The sequence below is a fragment of the Rousettus aegyptiacus genome, unplaced genomic scaffold (assembly GCF_014176215.1).
Source record: "Rousettus aegyptiacus isolate mRouAeg1 unplaced genomic scaffold, mRouAeg1.p scaffold_m13_p_10, whole genome shotgun sequence".
Taxonomy (NCBI): Eukaryota; Metazoa; Chordata; class Mammalia; order Chiroptera; family Pteropodidae; genus Rousettus; species Rousettus aegyptiacus.
Genome location: NW_023416285.1, coordinates 95,068,096 through 95,095,905, shown reverse-complemented (window position 1 = coordinate 95,095,905; position 27,810 = coordinate 95,068,096). Strand labels below are relative to the sequence as shown.

General features: G+C 39.0%; 1 long non-coding RNA gene across 1 annotated transcript; it reads right to left on the bottom strand.

Moving 5' to 3' along the window:
- Positions 1-5,065: 5,065 nt before the first annotated feature.
- Positions 5,066-26,252, bottom strand: LOC107505968. The gene is made up of 3 exons (XR_001595821.1): positions 25,931-26,252; positions 14,539-14,665; positions 5,066-5,164 (listed from the first exon to the last, which is right to left on the bottom strand). It is a non-coding gene; the product is annotated as an uncharacterized LOC107505968 (long non-coding RNA).
- Between the last annotated feature and the right edge of the window lie 1,558 nt (positions 26,253-27,810).

Sequence of the window (27,810 nt, the reverse complement as noted above, 5' to 3'; positions counted from 1 at the left end):
GTGTGCAATCTTTTAAGTCTCATAAATGCTGAGAATACAAATTTTAGTTTCTTTAGGCCACCCTTAGGTATGTGAAGTGACACTAATGGGATTTGGTCTCATTTCATGTCATTTATAATGTATTATCTCATTATTAATGTGTGCATGTCAATGTGTATGTATCTGTAGCTAAATGTATTTTTTTCCGCTATGCTTTTAATTGAATATATCTTCCCTGCATGTTTATCTTTCTGTCCATTGTGGTTCTTGAGAACTTAAAGGACACATGCTCCTATGTTCATGAGAACAATATGGACACTGATACTATGTAATACGTACATGGCCACATATGTACATAAGGAACGGGCACAGTGGGTTTCAATAAGGTTTTGAGTCTTATTAAAATGAGCCAATCACCACGTTTTGCCTATAACACCAGGAAATCTATATTAAGTCATAAAAAACAGAATTTTATATCACTCATTGAATAATGTCAGTAGAGCGGAGGATATAAATTGGTATTATTTTTATAGGGCATTTAAACACTTTTAACGTTTTATCTTATTAAAATTTCAAAATACACATTAAATTAAAATTTAAAAATTCATATTTGTGGATCCAGCAGTTAAATATTTACATAAAATGGTTTTCACTGAAGCTTTGATTATAAGAGCAAAAAAAACATTATATAGCTATTTAAAAGAATAAAATGATCTATAGGTAGTGAAAAAGAAATTCATAATATTCTAAGAAATTATGTTTGTAGGACAGCATATACAATACTATTTTATAATTTTAAAAAGAAAAAGTGCATAAATTATACATGAATATTTATACATTTGTGTGTAAAACCTTTAACAGTGAGTATCTAGGAGTGAACTGATCTGTAGAAGAGAGGGAATAGAAAATTTTCAATTTTTGGTTTGCAGTGTTTGGATTTTCACAAATATTCACGCATTAATTTTTTTAATCAAACAGAAGTAAAAATCCAGGCACATAAAAATGTTGTGTTAGATAAAATGCAATTTTCTAGGTTGCAATACTCTATGACCGACTTTTATCAACATGCGTACCCAGCACCATATAAATGAAAATGAAAACTGGGCATTTCTGAACAGTATAAGGTCATCCCTGGGCTACAATACTATAATAGCTCTAAACAAATATTATATTCTTCATACAACAAAAATTGTAAGTCATAGCATTTGGGAAGTAATGCCAATCTCGCCAGACACAGTCAACCAAACCCAGGTTCATTTCATTCTCAGAATTTCATCTACATTTGCCTGAGATTTTAAATTGAATAATGGACTGACTGTGTGTGAAGGAAATGCATGCATTCCTTTTATACTTTTTAAATAGAAATGCAATCTGGAGAGGACCCTGGGGAGGGGGCAGAGGGCCTGGGTGGCAGCAGGGGAATGGGTGTTGTGTGAGATAGGGACTTAATGAGATAAGGGAATATGTATTTTTGTGAGAGGGAAAAAACTTCATAACATTTTTCATATGAAACATACACAAGAATAATGGAATAGATTATATCTTATGAAATGTGGCCTACAGTAAGTTACTGTTGCATGTCTTTCTTCCATAGAAAAGGAATGAATTGGAAACATTCACTTCTAATGAAAATTGTCTGTATTTTTCTCAATTGAGAGAGTTCATTGAGACTTTATAGAGTAGTTTTTATTCCATACTACATGGGAAGGAAAAAACACATTTTTTTGTTCCAATAACAACCTTTTATCAGACATAACAATACACCTCCTGGCAGTTGTATCGAAAAGAAGCAGCCGCAGATTGAAAGAGTCAAAGTGGAGGTATTTTTCGAAGGGTCCTTCAACTGCAGCTTTCAGCAAATCAAGCGAAGGCCTATTTGGGGGGAAATGAAGCATTTCCTTCTTCCAGCACCTACCGTGGTGTGGCTTCTGTGGTTTGTTTTTGTTACTGTTCTCTTCTCCCTATTGTTCGCTAAAAAGAAGGAAAAGGAGAGAGGAAAAATGGTGACCATTCTGCTACTTGCTGGTCACGCTCTGGGGGGTTTCAGAGGACAAGAGTCAGCAGATGCAGAAAGATATGACACATACTGCACATAAACTAGTTTTCTGTTGTCCCAGAAGCCTGGAATCCAACATTTTATTGCAACCTGTCATCTCACCCCCATTTTCAAGGTGGCCCCGAGTCTTGCGGGTTCTCCTTCTCAAACGATTCTCATGTTTCTTCTTTTGAGCTGTTCTAAACACTTCTGAGTCTGGCTTTAAAAACTATTTTCTTTTTCATAATAGTTGTCCTGACAACTTTCCCCATGACACTTCTCAAGCAATACCAACTGACAGGATTTCTACTGAAACCACCTTCACCTGATTGATGTTCAAACTAGTTTACGTCGAGTCCTCTTGAGAGTCAATGACTTACGACAGATTTCAGTTTATTTGCATGCTTTTGTTTGTTTCCAAGATCAGTGTGAAATGTTTTTTTTTGTTGTTGTTTCTTTTTCTTGAAAAATATTTTGTGATGTCCTCTTCATGCAGAGCTTCTTTTGGAGACTTGTTTTAAACCTAAGCAGTTAAGACATTTTAAGTTATTTTTGTTGTTTATTTCTGATATCTGGGATTACATTCATATCACATGGGTCTTAAATTCTCTACTTTTGGGATTTATTTAAGTTTTCTTTGAGGCTAAGCACATGAGCAATTCTTGCAAATCTTCCATGCCTCTAGGAAAAGAATATTCTTTCTTTCGTTGGTACATTTTGTGTATACATATTTATTATCTTGAGCTTACTGGTTATATTATTTAAATCTTTTGTGTCCTTACTTTTTAAATTTGTTCATTCATAAAGAAAAACATTGCATCTTCTTCCTCTATAGTTTTATAGTTAAATTCTCCATCAATCTCTAGTATAAATTTCCATATGTATTTTGCTCTCACATGTTGTTTGTTGCACGAGTTTATGATTCTATCGTCATGATGAGTGGTGGGGATTACCAAATGTGATTGTCTTCTTGGCCCTGTTTAATGGTTTTTGTCATGAATTCTATTTCCTGACTTTTTATATTCTGCCACTCTTTTTTTCATTTACATTTGCTAATATTATCTATTCTACTCTTTACTTAAAAATTGGGGTGGAGGGAGGTGAGACTTCAGTTGCATAAAATTGGTTTTATTACCTTTGGTTAATGGCACACTGACATTATCTATTTTAAAAACTTGAAAAACTAACAGGCAAAATAGAAGCTAAGATCTTGGCAGTAATGTGTAGTTAATCATATAGTTTTCCTATCAAGCCATCTCACCACTCCTCCCTACCCAAGGCAGCATGATCTTAAAATCTGTGTTCATTTTCTCTATTCTTTCCTTTTTATAGACTTTTAGTGCATCGGTACACATTACTTAAAATATATTTTTCCAATTTTAAGTGTTTCTACATTCATAAAAAGGACGTCATCCTGTATGTAGAAATCCGTATTGCTGAAATTTATTCAAATTGGTCTGTTGCTCTAGTTCATTTATTTTGACTATTATATATGATTTCATTTAATAAATATCCCACGGTTTGTTCATAACTCTCTTATAATGAGTATTTGCATTGTTTCCATGTTTTTAGATCAGAAAAAGACAATTCTTGGCTAAAATTAATAATTATAACTTTTACTCTGTGTATATCAGATCCTTTTTCTTATAAATCTCTCACTCCTAAGCTAAACCTCCTGAACCTTTTCCAAATTGCTTATCTTTCTTCTATGCTTTCCATCTCTTTTGTCTCTTTGTGTTTGCTTTGTGTTGTGAAGATTTACTTCATTTTGTAACTTGACAATCATCTGTTTCCAATTCTTCCATTGAATTTTGAAATCTGAAAACTTCTCTTTACTTTTCCAAGAGGTATTTGTATGTATGTGTGACCAAAATATATCTACTTGATCTTTCTCATTACTTTTTTTCTTTTTTGTCAAAGTATCATCTGAACTTCCATTAATTCTACTTCAGCTGGATGGATCTACCAGCTGCCTTAGCTCACTCAGACCATTAACTAACTGGGTTTTCACTTTTCTTTGCCTGTTTACTGTTTTCAATTCCCTCATAGGTCAAGTCGTTTACATTTCTCAAGCAGTGAGATGACATCGAGTGGTAGGAAGCAGAAGAGGATCGATCTCCGCAGAGTGATGAGGAACTAGCTGGCAAAACATCTCTGTGCTACAGTATGGATATGAGGGTCCTGAGCGCCCCGGTTTTCCCCGGGCAAGGGTCTGCCCTCTCTCAAGTAGAAACAAATAAACAAGCATGAGGGTAATTCAGTTTAGTACACCTATTCCCTGAGGTTCTACTGCGATCAGGATGATCACAGAGTCACGCCCAGGACAAGACATAACTAACAAGTTGGGAAGACGAGGCCTTTTCCTTAGGGGACCAAGAGCCTCTTTAGGTTGCCAGAAATCCCAGAGAGGGAAGCCTTCTTTGCTGCCACTGATCACTGCTAGCAAGGGATGAGGGGAAAAGATCAGCAACCCTAAGAAGATCACGGCAAACCTTAGAATCCAGTTGGGAGGGTTAAGCAACACTAGATTTCACGGCACAAAGGAAAATATTACTGCCTTCCTCTCATGCCAACTAACAGAACGTTTCCACTTTCCTCTCCAAGCCATTCCAGATCTGATCTCCTAAGAATGCAAACTCTCTTCATATTTTATCTCTATCTTATAATGCAAACTCCTTAAGGCCAAGACTTTTATCTTCGAATATGTTATATACAAGACTGATCACAGAGCTCGAGCTAATTAGTGGTTTTATATCATCATTATCATTACCATTTTAAGTGTAGGCGTATATCAACCTGACAATTCAAATTTATAGGATAGATAAACGAAGAACATTTACTCATTTTACAAAAGAGGTCTGCCCACGGCTTATTAAATCTCTCATTCTTTAAAATTTTATCAGTGTAGCATAGGACTTTTCAGGAACGCATAATTTTATAAAGTAGAAAACGCCATCTAAACCAGATAAAAAATAAATAAAAGTTCCCGTGCCGAGTTCCCTTTTAAGAGTGTCTTCAGACAGAATGTCTGTGCTGCCTGCTGAGCTGTCCCTTACCTTCGCGACTCAAAGGACTGGGACACTTCCCCACTGACGTCCACGCGCGGGGCCCGCAGTCCGGTCTCAGGCTCCAATCTGCAGCCTTTCTCTGCTGAAATGACAATAAATCATGCTATTGAAAGCTAATAATCTTACAGGTATTGAGCCTGGAGACCATGCAACGCGGAGACTGGTGTGTTAGTTCGTCTGGCTGCTCTAACAGAAACACCTTGGACTAGGGGCCTATGAACCACGGAGCTTAATTTCTCATGGTTCTGGAGCCTGGACATCTTAGATCAGGGTGTCAGCAAGGACCTGCTCTGGCAAGAGCTCTCCCCTGGGCTGCAGACCTGGGCTTATTTCTGCATCCCTCAGGGTGAGGGTAGGGGAGGAAGCCAGCTCTCTCCTGACTGTGACAAGGGACAATCCTTTCATTAGGGTGCCACCCTCACAGCCTCGGCTAACCCTAGTCATCTCCCTAATGTCATCATTTGGCAGAGTGGGGTTTCAACACACAAACGTGTTGGGAGACACTAATATTCGTCCAATCCATAATGACTGCTCCATGGGAAACAGAATTCCAGGCGCCTCCCTCCAGGTGGCAGAGCATGGGAGTCAGGAAGGTTCCTGTCCGCTACCTGGGCGGCTCTATTTCTCATTCCCCTCAGCTCCCTCCGGGAGCCGAAGCTGTGGTCGCTCCACCACCTTGGCTCCTAGGATGTTCTGCTGGATTCCATGCCAGAAATCAGCTCCTCATAAGAGCGGCACCTGAAGCCTGGCACTCTCCCAGCGGTGCTAGACCACGTGTCTCTGGATGGCAAACAACCTGCCTTTGGGGGGCCTGGTGCATGGCAGCCAGCATGACCAGGATAACGCGTCCCCCACCCCCAGCGACACGAGGTTCTGCACTAATAACCAAGACTCAACGTTAATAAGACACATAAGAAGCTCACATCTCTTGCACGTTTTCAGACTCCCAGGTCAAGTTTCCTCTAATTAATGGAGTATTGTTTTATGTTTATAGTGGGTTCCAAACTCAGCTGCCAACACGGAAATCTCTTGGTCGACTTAGACTGAGGTGTTGTATGAACTTCAGTGTGGTTATCTCACTGGGCTTGCGGTGGTCCCTCTTCCCAGTCTTCCCCTGGCTCCTGACCTGCCACCCCCCTGACCCATGACTCCCTGGGTCTCTGTGAGAGAAAGGAGAAAAAAACAGAGCTACAAGAGCCAGTTTTCCTTTTTTCTTCACCCAGGCACCACAGAATGGGAAGCACAGTCAACATGAGTTTTATCTAAGAGACCTCTGCCATTCTCCAAGTCCATGAAATGTAGTAGAAGGAACATGTGATTTGGTAGACCTGAGTTGAAAGAAGTAACTGTCACTTATAGCTGTGAGACCCTAGACTGTGAGACTGTGTCTCCCTTATAAACTAGGGACTAGTATCTGCCCCGTGTGCACCATTCTAGTGTGATGAAGGATCAAAGCAAAAATGATATAATAAACACTAAAGGACTCTGTGAACTTTAAGGTGCTGTGCACCTGAAAATGAATATTCATCCTAACAGATCCTGTCTTGTCAAATGAAGTCAGTTCTCCATCCCCTTTCTTTTCTCTCCTGGCCCCAGGATCCCGAGCACCTCTGGCTGGTCCGGGAATGCTGACCTTGCCTCTGGGTGGTGGTGTATGTCATTCTGAAGTCACAGAATCACAGTTGCCTCTGAGGAGCTAATTTAAGTCAGAAATAGATGTAAAGAATGGTGGTGATGAGTGAACGAATGTAGAATGCGAAGCCTCTGCATAGAAGTTCAAGACTGGGATTAAATGTGCTGTCCTTGGCCCATCTACCCCCTCCGGCCACATTTCATTGTGAAACGCACTTCAGTCGCGTGCTCTTCTATGGCCTGAACGAGTCATGTTGTTTATGCACAAAGTGTTTTTCACTTCTAGAAAACAGGACCATTGCAGATTTTTATTCATTTGTATCTACATTTTTCCATTAAATCTCTTTGTCTGGTGCAAACGCCCACTTCTCAGACTGTTTCACTGAGTGATCTGTGAACAACGGTCAATCCTATTTGTGTTACATCTACAGACTCCCTGAATTTCCTAAACTAAAGAGGAGATTCTGCTGTTTAGCTAAGAAATCTGATCAACGTAATACAGATTTTATACCTCCTTTTAAATCCCAGACTGAGCTCTTTTTTCCAGTTTTTCAGAGAAAAACTGAAGCACTTATTTCTAACAAACCTGTGAATGCCATGCATATCTCTATCATGAAAGGCAAACAGCATCTTTCTTACACAATGGGAATATGAGTCATCAACTCTAAATCTGATCTGGTCCTAATTTAATTAAATCATTACATTCTTGTCCTTCACTAATTTTCTTGCCTACAGAAAACCATGCAATGAATATGTTAAATGGCCATTTTTAAATAGTATATGCATTCAAAGAGGGAAAAAGAAACAATTTAATGCTAAAAACGGGAATAAATTGCTGATCTCCTCCCCCTCCCCCTTTTTTTTAACAAATGGCCGGGAGGGTTATAATGTATTAGATTTTTTTTCCAGAGGTAATCTTAGATGTGGAGTGAATGAAGTGAAGTCTGTTATCAATCCATAACATCTGCCGCAGTGTCAAGTGATGAAATGGGTGACTCCAGAGCCCAAGACAGCTGGGACGGCTTTCTTAATGCAGGAGGGTATTGTGCAAACAAACAGACACTGATACGGTCTATGGTTGTCACAATTATTCAGGCTGGCGATACATCTTCCCGTATTAGCTGCTTGAGCAGTCCTATTTCTTTTAAAAGTAAACTACTGTATAACAATCACCATCCTGGCCTGTGAGTCAGTGGGTACAAATAGAATAAATACCCTGGATATAAAAAATAAATATAAATTAAAATTTATCACTGGAGCAATAAACTGAAAAACAGATGCAAGATGTAACAGAACAAGACAAAACACGTGGAATGAAACCTGGGGAAAGGAGAAAGCAAACCAAAATCCAAAAAAAAATGACTATGAATTCATAACAATTTCCTTTAATCTTTATAGTTTAGGGTTACAGTTTAAGTTAAAGATATTAAAAATACTGTTTGCAGCAGCTAATTTTAATTCATGTTTCTGCTGAAGATTGCAATCAGCATCAAAAGGAACAGTTATTAAAAATGATGGGGCCTAAATTTTAAGCATGGCTAAAGGTTCTGTAAAATTAAGTAATAATTTAGCAATTTATTATTTACATAAATCTATATATAGAGGAGCTACTGAATTTAATCACAAATGAAAGCTTGATTTTATCCAGACAAGCTTTCTGGTGGAGACAGAAATGTTCTGATTCTAATTGGAAATTTTATAGCCTTCAAATGACTTCTGGTTTAACTATTATACAATCAACCCTCAAATATATAACCCGGCTTTTGGATAAACAATCTAGAACCCACTGAAAGAATTATTACAGTTAAGATCTCTAGGTACTGGACATTAAGAATCATGGACAGTGAGACCGTTTGTGAGATCTTAAAGCTCATCTAGTCTCATCTAATAATCGTGCAGATGTGAAAAGGAATGTGGAAGAGATAAAGGTTTTCCTAGCAGGCCATTTACTATGGGCTCATGATTATTCCATCACATTGAGCCTCTTTCTCTGTGACCAATATACCTATGGTAGAATTAAAAGTAAGCCCTTTTCAGTTTCTGTTAACAAGACAGATACCTGAAAATCAAATAAAAGTGGAAAATTAAGTCTAAGTTACTAAGGTTTGACAGAGATATATTGGTTCTTAAAAATCAGGATTAAAACACCCCAAATATTCATTTAGGTTTTTTTTATTTTATATTTTACAAGGTGTATACTGATTGAATTTTATGACATACATTTCAAATATGCATTCATTCATGATTAAGTCAAGTGCCATGAGGGCCCCAAAATGCCTAAATTGGTGTTTCTGTAAGAAATGGATCCTACCTTACTCATTGTGGTATCTTTCTTAGCGCATCGCAGTGCTTCAATGCTTGGCAAATAGTAAGTATTCCTCAAATGCTTATTCAATTTTTTTTTTTGGAGGGGTGGGTCAAAGAAGCCAAAATAAACTCAATTGTCTCAGGAATCAGGTGTAACCGTCATGAGAATACTTCCTCTCTGTCAATGGGACATTGTCATTCATTCATTCGTTCAAGAAATACTTGATGAATGCCTCCTATGTGGCCTGGTCAGCTCAGCATTTTAAAGATGAAACAGTAAAACAGTGAATGAGACAGAACAGCTCTTGCCCTTAGGAAGCTAACACTCTCTCAGAAAAGACTGACATCAAACTATAGTCCGGGGTGATACAAAGGATAAATTCAGGGAACCCTATCCACAGCTAAACGTGAACTCGACCTAGTCTCAGAGGAGGTACTAGGGAACCACAGACACTCTCCCTGAAAAAACGAGCCTTTCCCATAAGGTCCACAGAAGAAATGGGAGTTCCATATGCAAAAGGGGCAGGTCACAAGGATGTAATTCTAGACAGAGAAAAAGACTAAGCAAGAAAAAGCATGGTGAGTTCAAGCCCCAAAGAAAGCAGGGGTAAGGGAGGGACAGGTCAGGGGAAGAGGAGGAGGCAAGGTGCTTGGAGAGAGGAGTGCTTACATACGCTCAAGGTGAAAATACAGACTCGGCCATACTGCCTAGAAGCAGGAATGAATGATGCTTAATGGTTGGAAATTGATTGTGTGCCAAACGCCGCACTGGATGACTGGGGTAAAACCCCAAGGATATTATATGAGGTCCCGTAAGTCATAAAGCCTTAGACTCTAGTAGGGAAAAGAAATATTGTTCAAATGATGCCATAATAGGCGAGAGAAAATTATAAATGCTGTCAATACAAAAAGGAGATGACATCATGTGAGGAATTCATGACAGTCTCCTTTGAAGATGTAATAAATGAGATGGGCATTGTAGAATAGACTGAATGTCAACAAGTCAAGGTCATGAGCTGAGAGGAAGTTCGTGAATGATAATAGAGCATATTCAAAGATGTTGAGATGGAAGTACAAGGACAATATAGTGAGAGAATAGTAGGTAGACTTTAAAACTGTTAATCTTAAAAAAAAAAAAAAACCCAGCTATAACCATTGTATCTGTATTACTTGTGAAAACCATTTATGTGGTTTTATTATACGGATGACCGTACACAAGAAACCACAGAATCTCAGACAATCCTTATTCGTAAAGTCTTTTCTGATGGTAGTATGGGATGAGAGAGCTTTGTAATACAGCATGTTTCTCGATTAGTGATTAAAAAAAAAAAAAAAAGATATTTCCAAAGAGTTTTCCACAAATGTCCTGTAGACATAGCTAAGTGTGATATCAGACAACAAAATGTACAGGCTTTGTTTTTTTTTTTTTTTAAACTTTGTAACTAACTCAACCAAATAACTGAATTGAGATGGCTATAGTTTATCACCCTCCCAAGTCTGCTGCCCAGTTGCTTTTTAGGGTATAGGTCATGGTAAGATAATAAGTAGGACAGATTTACTTACCTAAACTCTTGTTGAGTAGCTGCTATGTGAGAGACCCAGTGCTAAGTGATGGTGATACAGAGATATATTAAATTATAGTACCTGACCCTTTGAAGTAACTGTCCACATAGGGTGGTCTTCCAACTGGATAGATAAGAATACCTTAATGTGCTTTGCATGTACGAGCCATGGTGCACAGACATCCTTCATTCTAGACAGATATAGTATGCACCAAAATTTTTAAAAAATAATAATTTAGCAAGTTCTAGATCAGCACTGTTACATTTGTTTTGTGTAAGAGTTATTGAAAGAGAACAATTTTGCAGAATTTGCAAAAAATTCTTTTGCACATTAATAGCAAATACTGCCAACTGGCATGTGCCTCCCTCCCTTCCTCTCTCCTTTCTTCCTTCCTTTCTTCTTTTTTCCTTCCTTTTTTCCTCCTTTCCTTCCTTCCTTCCTTCCTTTTCTTCCTTCCTTCTTCTTTGAATCTAATACTTATCTTACAGCAAGACTAATATTTTTTTAAAAAGTTTCTCAAGATCAAAACATTCAGAAAATTTCTCTACTATTTGTAATACTTCAATGATATAATACTTTCTAGACCAATATTTTATTTCTTAGCTAATGACTTAATTTATCATAAAATATATAGCTCATTAAAAAATATCTCTTCAAATGAGCTTGATGAAAATGGGATTTGGTTCTATAAGGGATCTCGAATAAGTTTGATTTTTTTAAAGACAAACTTGATTTTTTTGTACTGATATTTGTATCACTGAAATTCTAGAGCTGAAAACATATTCACAGACTTGAGAAGATATGCTTCAGTTTGCTGTTTTCCAAACTGTGATTGAGAATCATTATTAAGGGGTTAAATCAATTTTTATAGATGAAAACTAGTTTTTCAAATGAAAGATAGCATATTAGAATAAAATAGAATAGAGGTGGAAAATACCACACTGTATTGCCCAGAGAAAGTATAAGCTTTGATTTTGAAAACTTTTTTATGTGGATGTGTATGTTGAGTCAGCATAGAATCCTTATTTTGGGAAACAGAAGAGTTTGACAAAAATGCTTCATTTACGTATTAAAAATCGATAGTTGGAAAGAATTATTTTTCTTCCAAATAGTTAGGATTTTATGGGTCACGGAGGTCATCTCTTGGTACAGGTCTCTTCCCGGGTGAGCAATGACAATGGAAGCCACAATGTAACCAACATTCCTTGAAATGGCTCCTGCAGATGATTTCTCCATTGATTTTTCTTCATACGTGGCCAAGTTGCCACTATTCTTCCAAAACCACATATATATTTCTCGTTTAAAACTGGGTATAAATTTGGTTTTTCTTTTCTCAACGAAAAAAGAGGCCAAACTGTTCTGGATCACAATCCAGTCTGTTTCATCCCATCTGTTGCCTCGAAAGGTTTTGTGGCACCACTAACAGTGGATGCCTCTCGAGCCTTTATCATGGACACCTCTGTCATCACCAACGTCTGATCATTCAGGGCATTTAGCTTTTGCTGGAATTTGCCAAAATCTGGGCAACCACCTGTCTCAAACGCTGAGGTCAAAAATCTATGCAGTCAAATGGGTTCTCCCCATTCTGTTCTTCTCTTTTTAGTTGGTTTTGACTAAAAGGAAAATTGCTTTAACCATATTCTCATTTGTTCCGAATTCATTTCAGGCTTGAAGTGAACTATGTCTATTTAAAAAGTTAGTTGGAGGCAGAAAAGAAATGAGATTTCTTCCTTCCCTCAATCTCACCAGTTGGCCTTATATTTCATTGCTAGACATAATTATTACATCATTTAGGTCTCAATACAAGGCACACGTTGCTAAATCACGATAGCGAGCCACTGATAAGGCCTTTTGATTAGTCACAGACAGCTTTTTTAGGTGTCAGCTTGTATTCACTGCTGGCATCTTTTAAGCAATTTAGTCTTCGGTAACTTTGTGTAGTCCTTCAGTTAATTACCGCTTGCACATTCTGGGGATTGAGTTGAGCTGATGGATGTCAGTACCCTTTCAGGATGCTAAATAGATAATTCCACAAATCCTGAAAGTGCCTGAGGTGATGCTAGTAGAGTTATCTATAGCGATTTCCTAATTTGCACAATGAAGTCCAGATAGCCAGTCACCTTCCATACTGCTTTAAGGAATCCCCAGTCTCTTTAGCTAAAACTTTGTCCCCGATTTAATGTTACCCAAAGTAACTCTATTAGAGACTTACTCTCATAAGTCAGCTATTTTTTCCAGTTTTCACCCACTATATTAAAATTATTCCAAAAAAGATCAACAATTGATAAAGCATTATCATCTCAAGAAGAATGTGTTTGTTTCATTATCTCCTAAAAGGAAGTAATGGCTCTGTGGAATAAGAACATGTTTTTGGAAAAAAAGAAAGTTTGGGCTCCCTTTCTAGAGCTGGCATTTTCTAGCTATGGCACAGGTAAAGTGCCCTCACCCCTCTGTCGGTCAGGAAATAATAAACCCACTTGTCCCGCCCACCTTCCTCGCAGAGCAGTCTACAGACTAATAGGTCAGGACATCTATTTAGTGCAGGGGGAGAGGCAGCAGTGTGGTTACAGAGAGCACAGTCCGGATCTGCCTGGAGAAGACTCTACCACACCGCTGACCTCTGACTCGGTGACCACCCTGTGCCCAGTCACCGCATCGATAAAATGGGAATAAGAATAGTACCTAACTATGCGCAAGTGATTGTGAGGGATGAATAAATTAATGTACACGAGGCACTTAGAACAGTGCTTAGCACTTAGTAAGTACAACAACAAAAATAAACGGCTGGCTGTTGCTGGGTGAGGGTGCTTCAGAAGCTGAGAAGTGGAAATTGTACAGAAGACCGTGCAATCGTTAGATGTTCACAGTCTCCTGTGAAGATGAAACAATCCTCGTATGTTTTCACTGAGCAAATTTGAAGGCGATGGGGCTAAGGCATGAGGAGATCTTGGTAAAGTTAGAAATGGGGAGCTCTGGGTCCCAGGAAGCAACAGGAAGATAATTCAGAGAAGAGAAAGCAGATTTGGAGCACAATGGCAATCAGAGAGGCCTGACAGAAGGTTGGGAAGATACACATTTAACGATTTTGTTTAGAGTTGGCTCACATTTTACTTCGTGCTTTCTCATGTGCAATGGAAAATGCATCAAGCCATAATGAAACAGTTTTCAGAGATTAAGAGAATTTTAACATCTTAATGTATATTTATCTTCTCATGTTACCCGTCCTACCAGGAATAATTCTGATAAAAGGAGCCTGAAAATAATACGCATTTCAAAAAAATAACCTACCAGAAATTACACAAATAAATGTTTTCCTTCAAAGTAAACATCTTCATTCAATTATAATAACTAAATAAAAACTTCTTATAAAACTTGTAATTAAAAAACATAAATAACTTATTCGGTTATTTCAATAATGACGCCATTGCTTAAAACATTTTTAGAACTTTTTCTTGAATTGCTTTCAGATTCAGTTTTGAGCCACATGAAAAAAATGAATCACATTAATTTAATAGCTACACTTATTATTTCACTGCATATGTTATTCATCACTTGAGTTTTCTCTTTTGAGGGTTTCTAGGTTGCAATAAGGCTTCCGACGCAGTGCCTTTTACTTCTGTGATAATCATGTCCGTTGTTCCTAAAGAATTAATTTAACCCAATGATCAAATGTTTCCTGTAGAGGTCCAGAAAATAAATACTTCAGGTTTTGTGGACTGTCCTGTCTCTATCATAACTATACAAATCAGCTGTTGTTACTTGAAAGCAGTCAGAGATAATATGTAAATGATGAGCATGGTGATGTGCCAATAAAACTTTATTTACAAAACAGGCGGTGGGCCAGATTTGGCCTATAAGCTGCAGTTAGCCAACACCTGATTTAACCCCTCAGAAACTGATGAGAAAAATTTGCTTTTCATTCAGAATAATGAGTAAATGATGACATAACAGTACCTGACACTTTGTAGGCACTCAAAACATGTCTTTCTTCCTTTCCCGGACACAGTAATGTAGTGCCAATCACGTCAGCTTGGATCCACGCCAATTAGTTCTGTAATTCTTTAAGCTTCACATCTCTCATCTGTAAAATGGAACCAATTTTTGTTACCTTATGGGGCTCTTATGAAACTTAAATATGACAAATGATGCAAATTTCTGCCACAGAGAAAGTGAAAAATATATTAGCCATTTCAAACTCTAAGGATTTTTATTTCGAAGGGTTACCTGAGACCTTTACATCCCAAGAGGCAGCTGAATCACCCTTATTATTTCTCATCAGCCGTAACAGATTTTAGAATTCTCAATTGTTCTTTTCTAGAAATCAGGTTCCATGAGGGAGAAATTAAGGCATCTCTTTCTCAGGTCTCAGGGAACTTTAGAACTAAAACCGCCTGTCAAGATCAGCCCAGCATTCTCACTTTACAGGTAGAGAAACTGAGACTCCTAGGGATTAAGTGGCAGGCCTGGAGGCACTGAGACTCTCAGCAGGAGAGTTCAGACCAGGTCTCCAGGCTCAGGATGCTCAGACCAGAATATTCATACTCTAGCCTGCAGTCACCCCACTTGAGCGGTTTTCACATTAAGGCTTGAAGCAGGTTCTGCATGCCTTTGGCCACCTGGTAATACAAGTTCAAGTCATCAGATGCAGACCACGTAATATATTTGTATTGCAAAGGAATTGGCTCTGGCCAATTGCAAGGCGGAGGTTCAGTTAGCGGGGAGGATTTCTCATGAACTCCCCCTGTGTTGAATGAGGCTTTTAGAAGGCAGACCGGCTGACAGCCACGGTTTCGATGACATCACTGAATGTGTGCACTTGCATTTCACAGGACCACACCCCCGTAGGGCCCATGACACTCTATATAGTCCTTCCCTGCTGACAGAACTTAGAAAATGTCACTGCACAAACCTTGCGGCATATATGGCATTTTGAACACACTGAACAAAGGCATGACATTTGGAGCCGCTGAAAGCAGAGCCACATGGTGTCTACACCGCACACATCCTAAATAACGCCCTCCTTTGTCTTCCCTTCCCTTCCCTTTCCTTTTTGCTCTCAGTCATCCTCATTTCTACCACTGATCAAATTCTATATTTTGTCCCTTCGTAAGCTTGACTTAACTGTGGCTTCGGTAACACGAAACCTTTATGGTTCTTATAGCATTTGAATATGTTTTCTTTTTCTTTCGCTTCTGTTTTCTTCATCATTACGCTTCATATAAACAGATATCTAGGAATGAAGATGCTCTTTAAATAATCTTCCAAAGAATGACCTTTTTGGTTGCTAGGATGAGAAAGTTTATGGTTTTGTTTGAGTGTAATAGTGTATAGATGTGTATGTATTAGTCACATTTGACATTTTTGTCACTCCCTGTTTACCATAAACGTTTATTTTATTTGCTGCACATGCTACGAGCCATCTCTGTACATAAGTTCTCAAAAGTATAATTTTAAAAAATGTTGAGCCTTCTCATATATGCTTTCAAAAAGTCTACTGCATCCTAAATACAGATGTTAATTGATATATGATTGAGGAATCGACAGAAATAGACCTCATGTTAGCCATTTTGTACCGCTCATAATTTTTCCATATGTAAAAATCCATCTGACGATCTCGCCTTAGAAGCACGCAGATGATATTGAATGACTTGTGGCCAAGCTGCCACTTCATCAGTCTCTCATCCCAACACTGCGTTTTCCATCAGGATGTTTCCATCGGGATCAGGTTCCTCTTCAGGGATAAGAGCTGCTCATCTTGTCTCCTGTTCTTCATAAAGGCGGCCCGAGAAAGCCCATAATCAGCGGAGTTATCAGTAGCTGATTCAGTTCCTCCTAAATGTATTGGTAAAAGTGAGATCTGTGGGTCATTTTAGTTACTCAGGCCTCACCCCGGTGCAATGGCCTCCCCCATCTCTCTGCCGATGTCCTTAACAGCCACCGACCACAGTACCAGCTCAGCCTCGCTGCCAAGTTTCATGATTATATTCTTGTACTATAATTCTAAATTGACAGTTTTAACTATGTATCACAGAAAGAACAGGGCATTTACTGAGATAAATCAAAACAAAACAGAATAAATGAATTAAAGCATCCAAGTAATGAAACCGGCACATTTTGGTTTTCAATTTTCTAATATTCTTGATAATTCCTTAATTTAGCTATGTAAAGTAAGTTTTAAAGGAAAGACAAAGTATACGAATACATAATTTTCAGAAATTTACTTATTATCAAAAATATTCTTTTTCCTCATTGTAGCCTCACCTATAATCTTAACACTATCTTCAATCCAAAACTATAAAACCACAACAATTCAATGTCAATATCCACATTTTAGCACTTGTTTTGGTCTGATAATTTAAGATAGATATGGTTTTATTATATGTAATTTTTGGTGGCATTGTTGTCTCAGTCCACCTAATAAAACAGTAAAGATTTTGATTTTGATGTAAATAATTTATTTTATATCAAAATTTAATTGTATATGAAAATATATTTATATTGACTCTTGACCTAAAGTTAAAGAAGATAAATTTATTATGCTAAATTTGGTAGCACTTTAGAATTAAAACAGTAGTTCAGAAATTTAGAAAGGAAAAAATTTGGAGAAATAAATCTTACTAATTCATGAGAGCCCAATTCAATATTGTAAAGGATGAGGACAGAAAGCAAAGGCAAGTCACCTTCACGATTTAAAATTACATTTCCATTAGTGCTTTGTAAAGAATCGTGTTTTATATGACTTGGTAATGACACAAAAGTTTCCAAAAGAGCAGGCTCTGAAAAATATTTGTGAACACAATAAGGAAATGAAAGAAAAAAGAACAATCTGAAAGCCAATAGGTGCTAAAAAGAAAAAAAAAGAAAAAAGAACATTATAAAACACTTTTTCAAAGGTCTTCTAATGTACAATATTTAAATACAAACAGTAACTAGTGTTACAGCAGCTGCTCTCAGGTTTGCAGAATATATCAAAGTGCAGCATATTGGAATGAGTCCTGAGTTCCCATTTACTTTATCTATCCAGACACATCAATTCTTTTTACTCCAGCCTGATAAAGTGGAACTGCAGCAGACAAATGAGCTAGTGGAGCTGACATAATGTGTTTGTCACAAAGACGCGCTGGATAAAAAAGCATGACTTTGATCCTCAATGAGGTTACTATTTTACAGCACCATGAATTTAATTCCAACTTTGATGCCTTAAGTCACCATTCACTGTTTATTGGCCAAAGTTTATTCCCATTTAATTTCTAACTGTTAAAAGGTTAACTCCTGCAAATCCCGCCCCTTAACACTCCCATGAAAAAGGATAGAAATTTATGTGCAGAGAGCTGATTAATGATTTCTGTAACATGATAAAAACCACCTCTAGTGAGCTGGTCACTAGAGGTAAGCTGGCAGGTTCACGACTACTTTGCAGAAATGCCAGGTATAGGCTGTAATTTTAAAGGAAGCTCGATTCGTATTTGAATGATAATACATGCCAAATAATTGCCAGAGAATGTTTAAAAATATATATTATGCATAAAGTATATATTTCCATGAAACGTATAAAATCATATATGCAAATATAATATATATAAAATACTTGAACATTTCTAATATAAACAGGCTATTCTTTCTTTTCATAAGACTTGAACATTTTGATGATAAAGGTTTTGTTTTGAGTTCTGAATGACATGAAACACTAGCCTACTTCATCACTGGGCTCCTCTAAGCAAATTAATTCAATGTTTTTTTCTTGAGCTCATCAGACAAATAAAAACACCATAGGTGGAATGCGCCCCTGCTGAACAGACGTGGGGACGGACAGAACAATGGGCTCCTGGAGACGGGCCTCGGAGCAGATGAGTAAACACTGCCTTGAACAACTGTATTGGGGCGGGAGATTCTTTCTCTGATATTTGGTTCTGCAGCATTGCAGAGTTTTTCTCTTATTTATTTATTTTTGCATAGTTTGTAGATCATTAGCCTAACAAATGAAAAAGTAAAAGGCGAATGAAAAGTGGTATTGTGAATCCAAATAAATAAATTAATCTCGGTCTGGCCATAAAACATATGTTAACATAATGGGATATGAGTAAGAGAAAAATATTGTCTCTGCTAGTAATCTTTAACAATTAAAATATATCTCTCTAATCAAATGTTCAGCCGAAACGTACCAAGAAGTTATAATACTGTCATATTGAAAAGTTATAGCTAGACTCTACACAGGAATAATTAGTGCTTCCTAAAATTAAAATAACATGCCCGCTCATGCTCTCTTAAACAATCCTTTCTCTGATCTAACTTTTGGACTAGTGAAGAACAGCAATGTTTGCAGTACAGATCTACGTCTCTTTTCACAACATCTTGAATTACGGCCACACTTTCGGCCATCCAAAAACTCTACTTTGCTCTGCAAATCCATCAGCAGTTTATTTTCCCATGACTGGACACACCCAGGTTGACAGGAAGCAGAGGCCAATGGAGAGCTCTTAAAGAGAAGTTAGTTTGCCACACAGACGGGCCTCGACTGCTCCAAGCCGAGACAGTGTGGCCACGTAGAAAAGTTCACTACATTTCCTTTTCTAAATACCAACTGTTAAGATTTGGTAAGAAGATAATTATGTTGAAGTTAAACCTGTGTTCCTTACCAATGCAGTAGAGCAAGATTCATTCTGATTTAATTTCGGAAGCGAGATTAGATAATGAGAAAAAATGAGATCTGAAAGTCCACGTTAAGACTCCACCCTCGGATTTCTGGGGGAATTAAAGACATGCAGAAGTTACTGTGAGTCGATGTCCAAGTTCTTTAAGGATACATGAGCAAGGAACGTCACTGTTTCCTACAATATGATGTGTTTACCAACTGAAGCCAAGAACCAAGATGACCATTAGCACATATATCCAGCTGCCCCAGTGCAAATTACACATGGCACCAACGATGGACCCCAGTGGCAGCCAGGTTCAACACATCTGTCTCTGCTGTTAGCCTGGGAGATCAATGACCGAATTTGTTCTGATTGCCCGCGGGGCAGAACAATGAAACAATAAAGCTAGTACATGCCGAAGCAGGTTGAAGGATGACTCAGGGCCAATGAGGCAACCAGCTGCCTGCCAAACTCATGCTCCAGGGTACTGCGCCGATGCCCAACTTTCTATTTGGTTGAGTGAGTAGGGCCTTGCAAAGGGATTACTTTCAGCTTTTCATGCTGTTTCATCTCTGTCGCCTACCGGGTAGCAAAAACATCCTGTTGGTGAAGGCTACGGTCAGTGGATAAAGCTTCTCCGGGCTGGATTTGGGAATACAGCTGATGGAAGAATGAAATTGCTGTTCTTAAAATTCTAACATGACACTGTGATGCTGGCCATCAACAAGCAATAATACAACACTATACTCCTGTGCTCATAAAACTTCTGTGAGATCAGTTGATATTATTTTAATTTTGCAAAATCTGGAGTTGGAGAGAGAATTTACCAGCTCTCTTATACCCGGCTCACTGTTGTTTGTTTCTAGGACACCCTACGGGCACTGCCCACCACAGTTCCAGTACTCAGTCAAGAACAATTACTGGACACAGAATTAGTTAGGCTGATAGAGTATCAATCACAAAAAGAGCTTGAAAATGGTAGAGAAATTCAGTTCTCTTTATGATGACACTATTTTTGAGATTAGCAATAGGCCAAATAACAAATTTTACTTGTGAAGAGTGAGGAGGGACTGTTTGCTAATTTTATTCTTTCTCTTTGAGGTAAAAATATTAACATTAATAGAAAATTCATCTAAAATCAAGGAAATAGGTGAGCATATTGAACAAGAAAACAAAATCTATGTTCTCTTTCCATTTATCTATATATACATTGAAAAATACAATACAACTCAGATGAAATTAATAGCCTTCCAAAATAATAATAGAATATAAAAACTACTTATCTATTGTAACTTCAAATGCAGGGAAATGTGGAGTAAATAAATATGACTTTGAACTCATTTAACTGTTTCAGGGTGAAGCCTGCCATCTTGTGGTCTCTCAAAGAACAATATGTTTATGTGAGAAAGATTTTTAATGTGATTGTTATGCTTGAGTTACCAATTCTCCACATATGATTAGAAAATATGTCATAGAATCTGATCACAGTAGTTAGCAATTGTAGGGATTAATGTGTCGAACCTTAATTCTAAGAGTCAGATTATATTGATACTTGTGATCTGAGTTTATCTAGGCAATTAAAAATAACATCCTTTTTCTAACCATACCCTCAAAATCTATGCCAAGGGGATGCTACACAGATCCATCTGTCACACAACGAAATACTTTACGATCACAGTCACTCGACTCAGTGTTCACAGGTTTCTCTCTGCGGCGCTTGGCAGGGTGAAACATTCCATGAGTTTCACCACAGTAAGTCAGGCTCCTAACCCAGAAGAGATGGTGCAATTCGGTTCTGTTGTTGTTAATTAGGCATAAACAAGAGCCTTGTAAACAAAGGCACAGGTGTGGCATAAAGGCTCAAGGAAGAGCCAAGGCTGCAGCCCCCTCAGTCTCATCTAAGTACTAGACAGGAGTGCCAGGTGCCTTCCAGATGCCCAGGTGACATCAGACTGTACAGCAAAGCACACTCTACATCCAGCCAAACCTTCTGCCTTGTTACTTTAGACTAGTTTCACATATAGTAAACATCCATTCTATTTTCCATAAGTAATTTGCTACGACAAATACTATTTTCAGCCTTTTAAACATTCTTTGATATGATTCTTTTCCTACGATTCTTTCATAAAATTATGTATCAAAAATATTTTACATTCAAAATCAGTAGATAAATTTTAAAGCAGTTTTTAAAAGAACTATCATAAAATATGCACACTTACCTTTGAAATCTACTAACTATACATAAGATTTCACTGAATACAGAAATTCTCACAAAGGATTTAGTTGTTGGTGTGCTCAACGCTATCTAACATCATGCATTTGGTCACAAAGCCCTAGGGGAGAGGGTTAATTATAAAACAAATTGCGGCAGACAGTGACATCTTGTGGATGAAATGATCACGAATTTAACTAAAGTCCCAAAATGAAAGTATGAGCATGTAAATGTATTAGGTTAACAATGCTGAAGTTTTAAGTTGAGTATTTGGGATTCGGAATGTTGTGTGTGACAGAAATAACATTGTACGTGGAGATTAAGGTCCGAGGCAAACTCACACAATCCTAACTTGCAAAGAGATTATAAAATGTGGTTTGATTTCAAAAACCTTAATTAGAGAGTCTTAGAGCTGACAGGCATTTACAGAACTACACCAACCCAACCAGGCTATAGGCCAGGGAACCGCGGTTCTAAGAGATCCAGGGACTTCACAACAGTCAGGGCCGCACAATGATAATTTAAGGCTTGAGTTAATGTCTCAGATACTTCTGGTCACACCATCTGCTGAAGGATAGTACATCCTGGGGTATCTGGTAATTTTATGGAGTCTCACCCCTCAGACAGCAATACCTTTTTAGGGAAACGAAATCAAAGCTCCAAAGTGTAATGTTAGGATACATGTCCTTAGCTGTCTCTGGCACTGCATTCTGATCTCTCACCGCTTTTACTGAGGTTGAGAAATAACGTCATTTGTAATTCACCAGTGGTGACTCCCATGGAAGGCAGCTCAAGCAGGTGGAGAGCAGAGGAATTTAAAAGGGAAGACTGAAGATTCATTAATTTTGTTTTAGTGAGATTGTTAACCGAGGCTTCATCTGAGTTAGAAACCACACTGATTATTTTTGGTGTCTGCCCGTTTTCTTCCAATGACCCCTACTCCCCACCTTACCAATAAAAACAAAATTCCAGAGGTATCGATCCATCAATTGTTGATTACTCCCTTAGAACACCTGAAAACGTTATAAACAGATGCCAATGTTTCTTTCTCTATCCCAGAAAGTACCCACACACTCTTAACAAATGCATGGGTGCCCAAAAAACTGTGTGTTAATTTCAACAAGTCTCTTCTTTCTCCAAATCTCCACTGTGTTCCCACAGCCTGTTTTATCTGGATGGGTTCTGTCCATCTGGCACGATCACTTTCACTGAGATTCTCAATGTTCTTGTACTTGTCAGATTCAGGAGCTGAATCCTTTTGCTGTCTTCTGAAACAACGATACCCTTTAGAGCACGGCTGTTAGTTTCTGCCTACAAGGTCACCTAGAGTCATGTGCTTACTGGGGGGAGAAGGACAGAGTTTGGCCATCGTGGTCTGTTGTGTGACAACTCAGGTGCACACTACTCTGTACAGAGCTCTTCACTGGGTCAGCCAAGACTTGGTCGAGTCCGCAGCTTAGTTCAATTCCTCCCTTTGCCTGATTCTGCCTCCTTTTCACAGGTGTTAATAATCCCTAGCAAATCTTTTGTGAAATATTTTAATCCATAGTTAAGATTAACGAAAAATCATAAAGGAACCCTCGAAACCAGATGGAGATCTGGCCTGTAACGGTCTGCCTACAATCCTAGGCCTGTACACCGGGGCTACCATACTCACCTTCACAGGCTTACTTTCCACGGGCTCTGATTCTAACCTTCCTCCCCTGCAGCGGGAGTTTACAGAAGGCCATCGTTCAGGGGGACAGCTTCTGGACTGGGCGCTGCTCTAGTCTTTACACTCATCATTTTAACAGCTGACCATCAGCTTTTGTTTCTGTAACATCAAAAACGTACAGAACAAGGGCGAAATTTAAGCCCCTGATTTGTTGCTGTGTGACTAATTCCTGCCTTGATATGTCTGGGTCCCCCAGGCCCTTTAGGGCCGCTGCCCGTTTCCTGCTGCCATGTCTTTGGATGGAATTACTGCAGCCCGACTCCATCCAGCATGGCAGGCTGGGATCAGCAAACCGGCCCAGGGCTTTCCCACGCTGACTCTGGCTGATTTAATATCGTTTGTTTCCAAGCCCGATTCCCCAGTGCCCGGAAGCGCTTCGGCTGGACTTCCTTGAGCTGAGGATGCGCCCTGCTGCGGGCCTGCCTTACATCCTCCTAGGAAGTGCAGCCAACCTTGCCTTCACCGACCTTGCCACTCACCCTCCCAAACCTGGCCTGGGCTCTCCCTTCACTTCTTATGAACTCTTGGTGCCTGCAGTACAATCTGGCCAATGCACTGCTTATAAAGACTTGTTTTTGTTTTGTTTTGCACTATTTTGTCCCTAAGGGACATTTACAGGAGCAGCAGAGACCTCTACTGGTTATTCAGGTTAACTTTCTAAAATGCTCATCTAATATTAAATGCTGGTTTTGTCTACTTTCTTCTCTGTTGGTTAGTAAATGCAATCGACACTTTAGTAAACATAAGCCTAGATTTATATGTCTTATGGGGAAAAAAGATTTACTCTGAGTGTTGGGCTGCAATGGTGAATATTCACAGCAAAGGAAAGTGAAGCAAGAGTAGATCACAGAGAAACTGAGTTTCCAGGTAACGTAGGCAGAGGCAAGGTGACTCCCTATGGCTAACTCGGGAAGTGTAGATAATTCCAGCATAAGCTGGCAGGTAGAAGAGCAGATTTGCCCCTTGTGTATCATGAATGCTTACTTGATTTCCCTCTTTTTATGCAGCAAAATCTGAACTACCGACAAAGTTTATTATCATAAGTGAATGTGCTGATGCATAGCAGATGATTATGCAGAGTTAATTAAAAAATTCGTGAACAAAAATATATTTCTGCTAGTAGCACTCCTTGTGAATTCCAGTTAGCGTTCTCACTGCTGGTATGAAAACAACAAAGAGAAGTTAGAGTCTCCCTTCGGATCCACGGACGTATAACTCTCCTTAACGGATGCACTGCGTTGTATGTGGTCGACAGGCTGTGCACTGGGATCGTCCCAGGCAGTGGCCCACACGAAACACTGGGCAGTCCCTTCCTCCTCTGAGTAGTTCGTTTCCATCAAAGTGCATTGTGAAAGGCATCCCACGGGTCCTCATGGGTGCCCGCGACCACAGAACGGCTGCCCCTGAATCCTAATCTGCTGCCGACAGCTGTTCCTATTTAGCCTACTCACCTATACCTAACTGAGAATGCGCAGCACTATTTTGTTGCTAGTTAGTGACAAAACAACATTCTGAGCAGAAATGACATGAATTAAGCTGCTCCATCACTGTGTATGCACAGTGTTTATTATATAATGGAATGTGATTCACAATGACACAGGATGGAGAAAAGCCTTGTTTTTTAGGGCCCATCACCAAGCAACATAGAGGTTAGCATGAGTATGATTCAAATAAGCATTTTTATCGAGTGGCAGAGGACATACTGGGAACATTATGGACCCTGGTATCTATTTCTTATTTGTTGAGTGGTTTAGTTATTTAATTTTTGCATCCTTATCTGTAGACTAGGAAACATAGATGTTAACACAGGGTCCATGGGGCATGGAAGTAAGAACACTAATTCACAGCCAAAAGAATGATATTAAAAAGATTATACCCAAAGTTTTATCATAAATCAGTTGCATTTAGTATAAAATGGGGAGGTACCAATGTCACTTTTGATTTGGCCAAGATATTAAACTGATATTAAACTGTTTACCTGAACAACAGTTATGATTTCAAAGAAAAAGAATGGGGTTGATTACCTTCCATTGTTGTCTGGGGAAGGAAGCTCAGTTATTTGGGGATATCATTTAAGTTTTGAATCACATTGACTGCAAACGTAAGTTCTGTCCAAAGCCCTGGAGAGGCCGCCAGAGCAAGGGGAAATGGCCAAAGAGTCACCGTGCTCCATAAGGCGAGCACGGCAGAGCCCCCGTGAGAGGCCTGCCCAAGGTCTGCACGCACGTGGAGGATTTAAACGATACTGCTGTTTCCAAGAGGAATGAGGCCAAAAACCTCACGGAAAAGGTTTTCCTGAAGCTTACATATCAACAGCAGCACCCATGGCCATATGACTTTATAGTCTTCAAAACGGTCCCTCCTGAGATAGCATATTCCATCCGCATGAGAACCTGTGAGTTTTGCAAAGCAAAATCAGAACCCTCGCAGCACGGTGTGAACGCTGGGGCGGGGACTGGCATGTATTCACTCGAATTCTGAGTCTTTCTGCCGCACTGCAATGTGCATTCAACAGAGAGACACTCCTGTGCTGCTACCAGCCAGCGGGCCACGAGCCCCGGCCAACTGTTTCTCCAGGCAACGCAGGAGTCAGGGGAAGGGGACCAGACGGTGCTTCCCTGCCCGGGGAACAAACGCCCGGTGCCTCTCTTTGTTAAATCTCCACTAGTACCACAGTAAATGTGTAGCGAGAACAGCTCTGATGGGATGAATGGGAAGGCACAAAACTGCCACCAGGCAGCAAGAGCTAGGAATAATTGTTTTTATATTGACTAGAAATATACTCACTTTGACACCTTCCTGATTGTGTCAAGATGAGGATTTGCAGCTGAACTTGGGATTGACCAGCCACAGGATGATTTTCAGTGCTTCTATTCCCACCGGTAGATTATTTCTTGGCGTGCCAATATTTATTCTGCTGCTGGAGGAATTCCTTGTAGCTAGTTGTCTCCGTTTGATGCTTATCGGGAAGGATTTGGGCCAGCCTTGTACTTGCAGGGCTCAGGAGAGTAACTTTCATCTTTCTGCTCTCAGACAAGCCATCACGGGATACATCCGGGGCTGCTCACTGCATTGGTTTCTGCTCTTCACACTGTCTCATTTTTGGCAGTTGAGATATAAACCTGCAAGGAAAACTCAAAAGATTATTTGAAGACATCAGTGTTCTCTAATATTGAGGTATTTACTGTTTAAACCTCACAATCTCATGGAAAGAGAGTGGACTGCCATGTCTTTGACATATTTAACCCCCTTATGGCTGAATGTGAACACACTGATAAACAATCTACACAACTTCCTAGTCAGTTGCAAGACTTTGGAAAATTAGAAGAACAAAATAAGGATCCTGGGTGACTCCAGAACCCCAAGTGAATCCCATAATAATCATAAGGATCTGGATTATGTTCAATTAATTTTTTCACTTCCTCAAAATCCAGTGAATTTAAGAAATATTATTATATTTTACTGTTAGTTAAAATAACTTCAGATATAATACTTCAGGTGTTAATTTACTAGGGGAGGCGAGATCTTATATTGCACTAGGATGGCCATCACTGCTTTTTAAGTTATCTACTAAGAATCTAAACCTTCTGATTTTTCAATTTCATCAACTATAAAAAAGGCATGATCATATTTATCTTAAATAACATCATAAGATATAATTTAATAAAAATGTTCATTCATACCCTATAATGACTACTTTCTCAATAAGACCATATAAAAAGAGGGGTTGATTAAATACATAAATATATTAAGGATAACGAACATTAGATTTCTTAGAAGGAGTTACAAATAAAGAAAGCACGAAAATTAAAGTGATCTGTGAGGTTTGACGGGAATTAGAATAACAATGTGATCTCATACTTTTCAAATTATATATGGATAAATAAAATTTAAACATATATATATGTATATATGGTGTGTGTGTGTATTTGTGGAATGTGGAGAAAAGATATAGTAAGGCATTAGCTATTAGTGTGTTAGAAGGATAATAAATGTCTTTTCTATGCTCAAATTTTGAACCACCATTGAGGGACAAGGACATGTGGCAAGTGAGAACTGCCATGTCATCTTTATTACTGATAAAGCCCTTGGAGAGTGTGCCTCCCTCACATGCGCTACGCCACTGGGCTTCTAGGGAATGCTGCCCACACCAGCGAATGGCTTTTCCCACTCAGCCAGGAGCCTGAAGACCTGGCGGCTCTTGCTGCTGGGTAGCGAGGGGGCGACAGCTGTGTTTTCTGAGAGCAGATGGATTCCAAAGAGAAAAGGAAAAGGGGATGAGTCAGATATGCCCAGTTCCTTGTCCCAAACTCACTGACCAGATTAAGTCGTTCCTTCCCAAGAGAGGCCTGAGGAAGCCAGGGCTGTCGACATCATGGACGACCCAGCACACTGTAAACACAGAAAGAGAGAGGAGCTGAGTGAAGATGTCACTAAAAATAGTGCTGGGGAAAAATGAAGGTGGACTCATTATTAAAGCAGCAGCAAGGGAGATGCTTCAGGGACTATGGTAGCCCAGCAAAGTGACCAGGAGTCTGAATTCCTGACATGGACAAAGCAGAGAAGGTTAATAAATCCTTCATGCACCAAAGACAACTCAGGATAAGCAGTGGTGCAAACAGCGAAAGCTTAAAGGGAGCGACAACCCAATGTGTTTAGTTTTACCT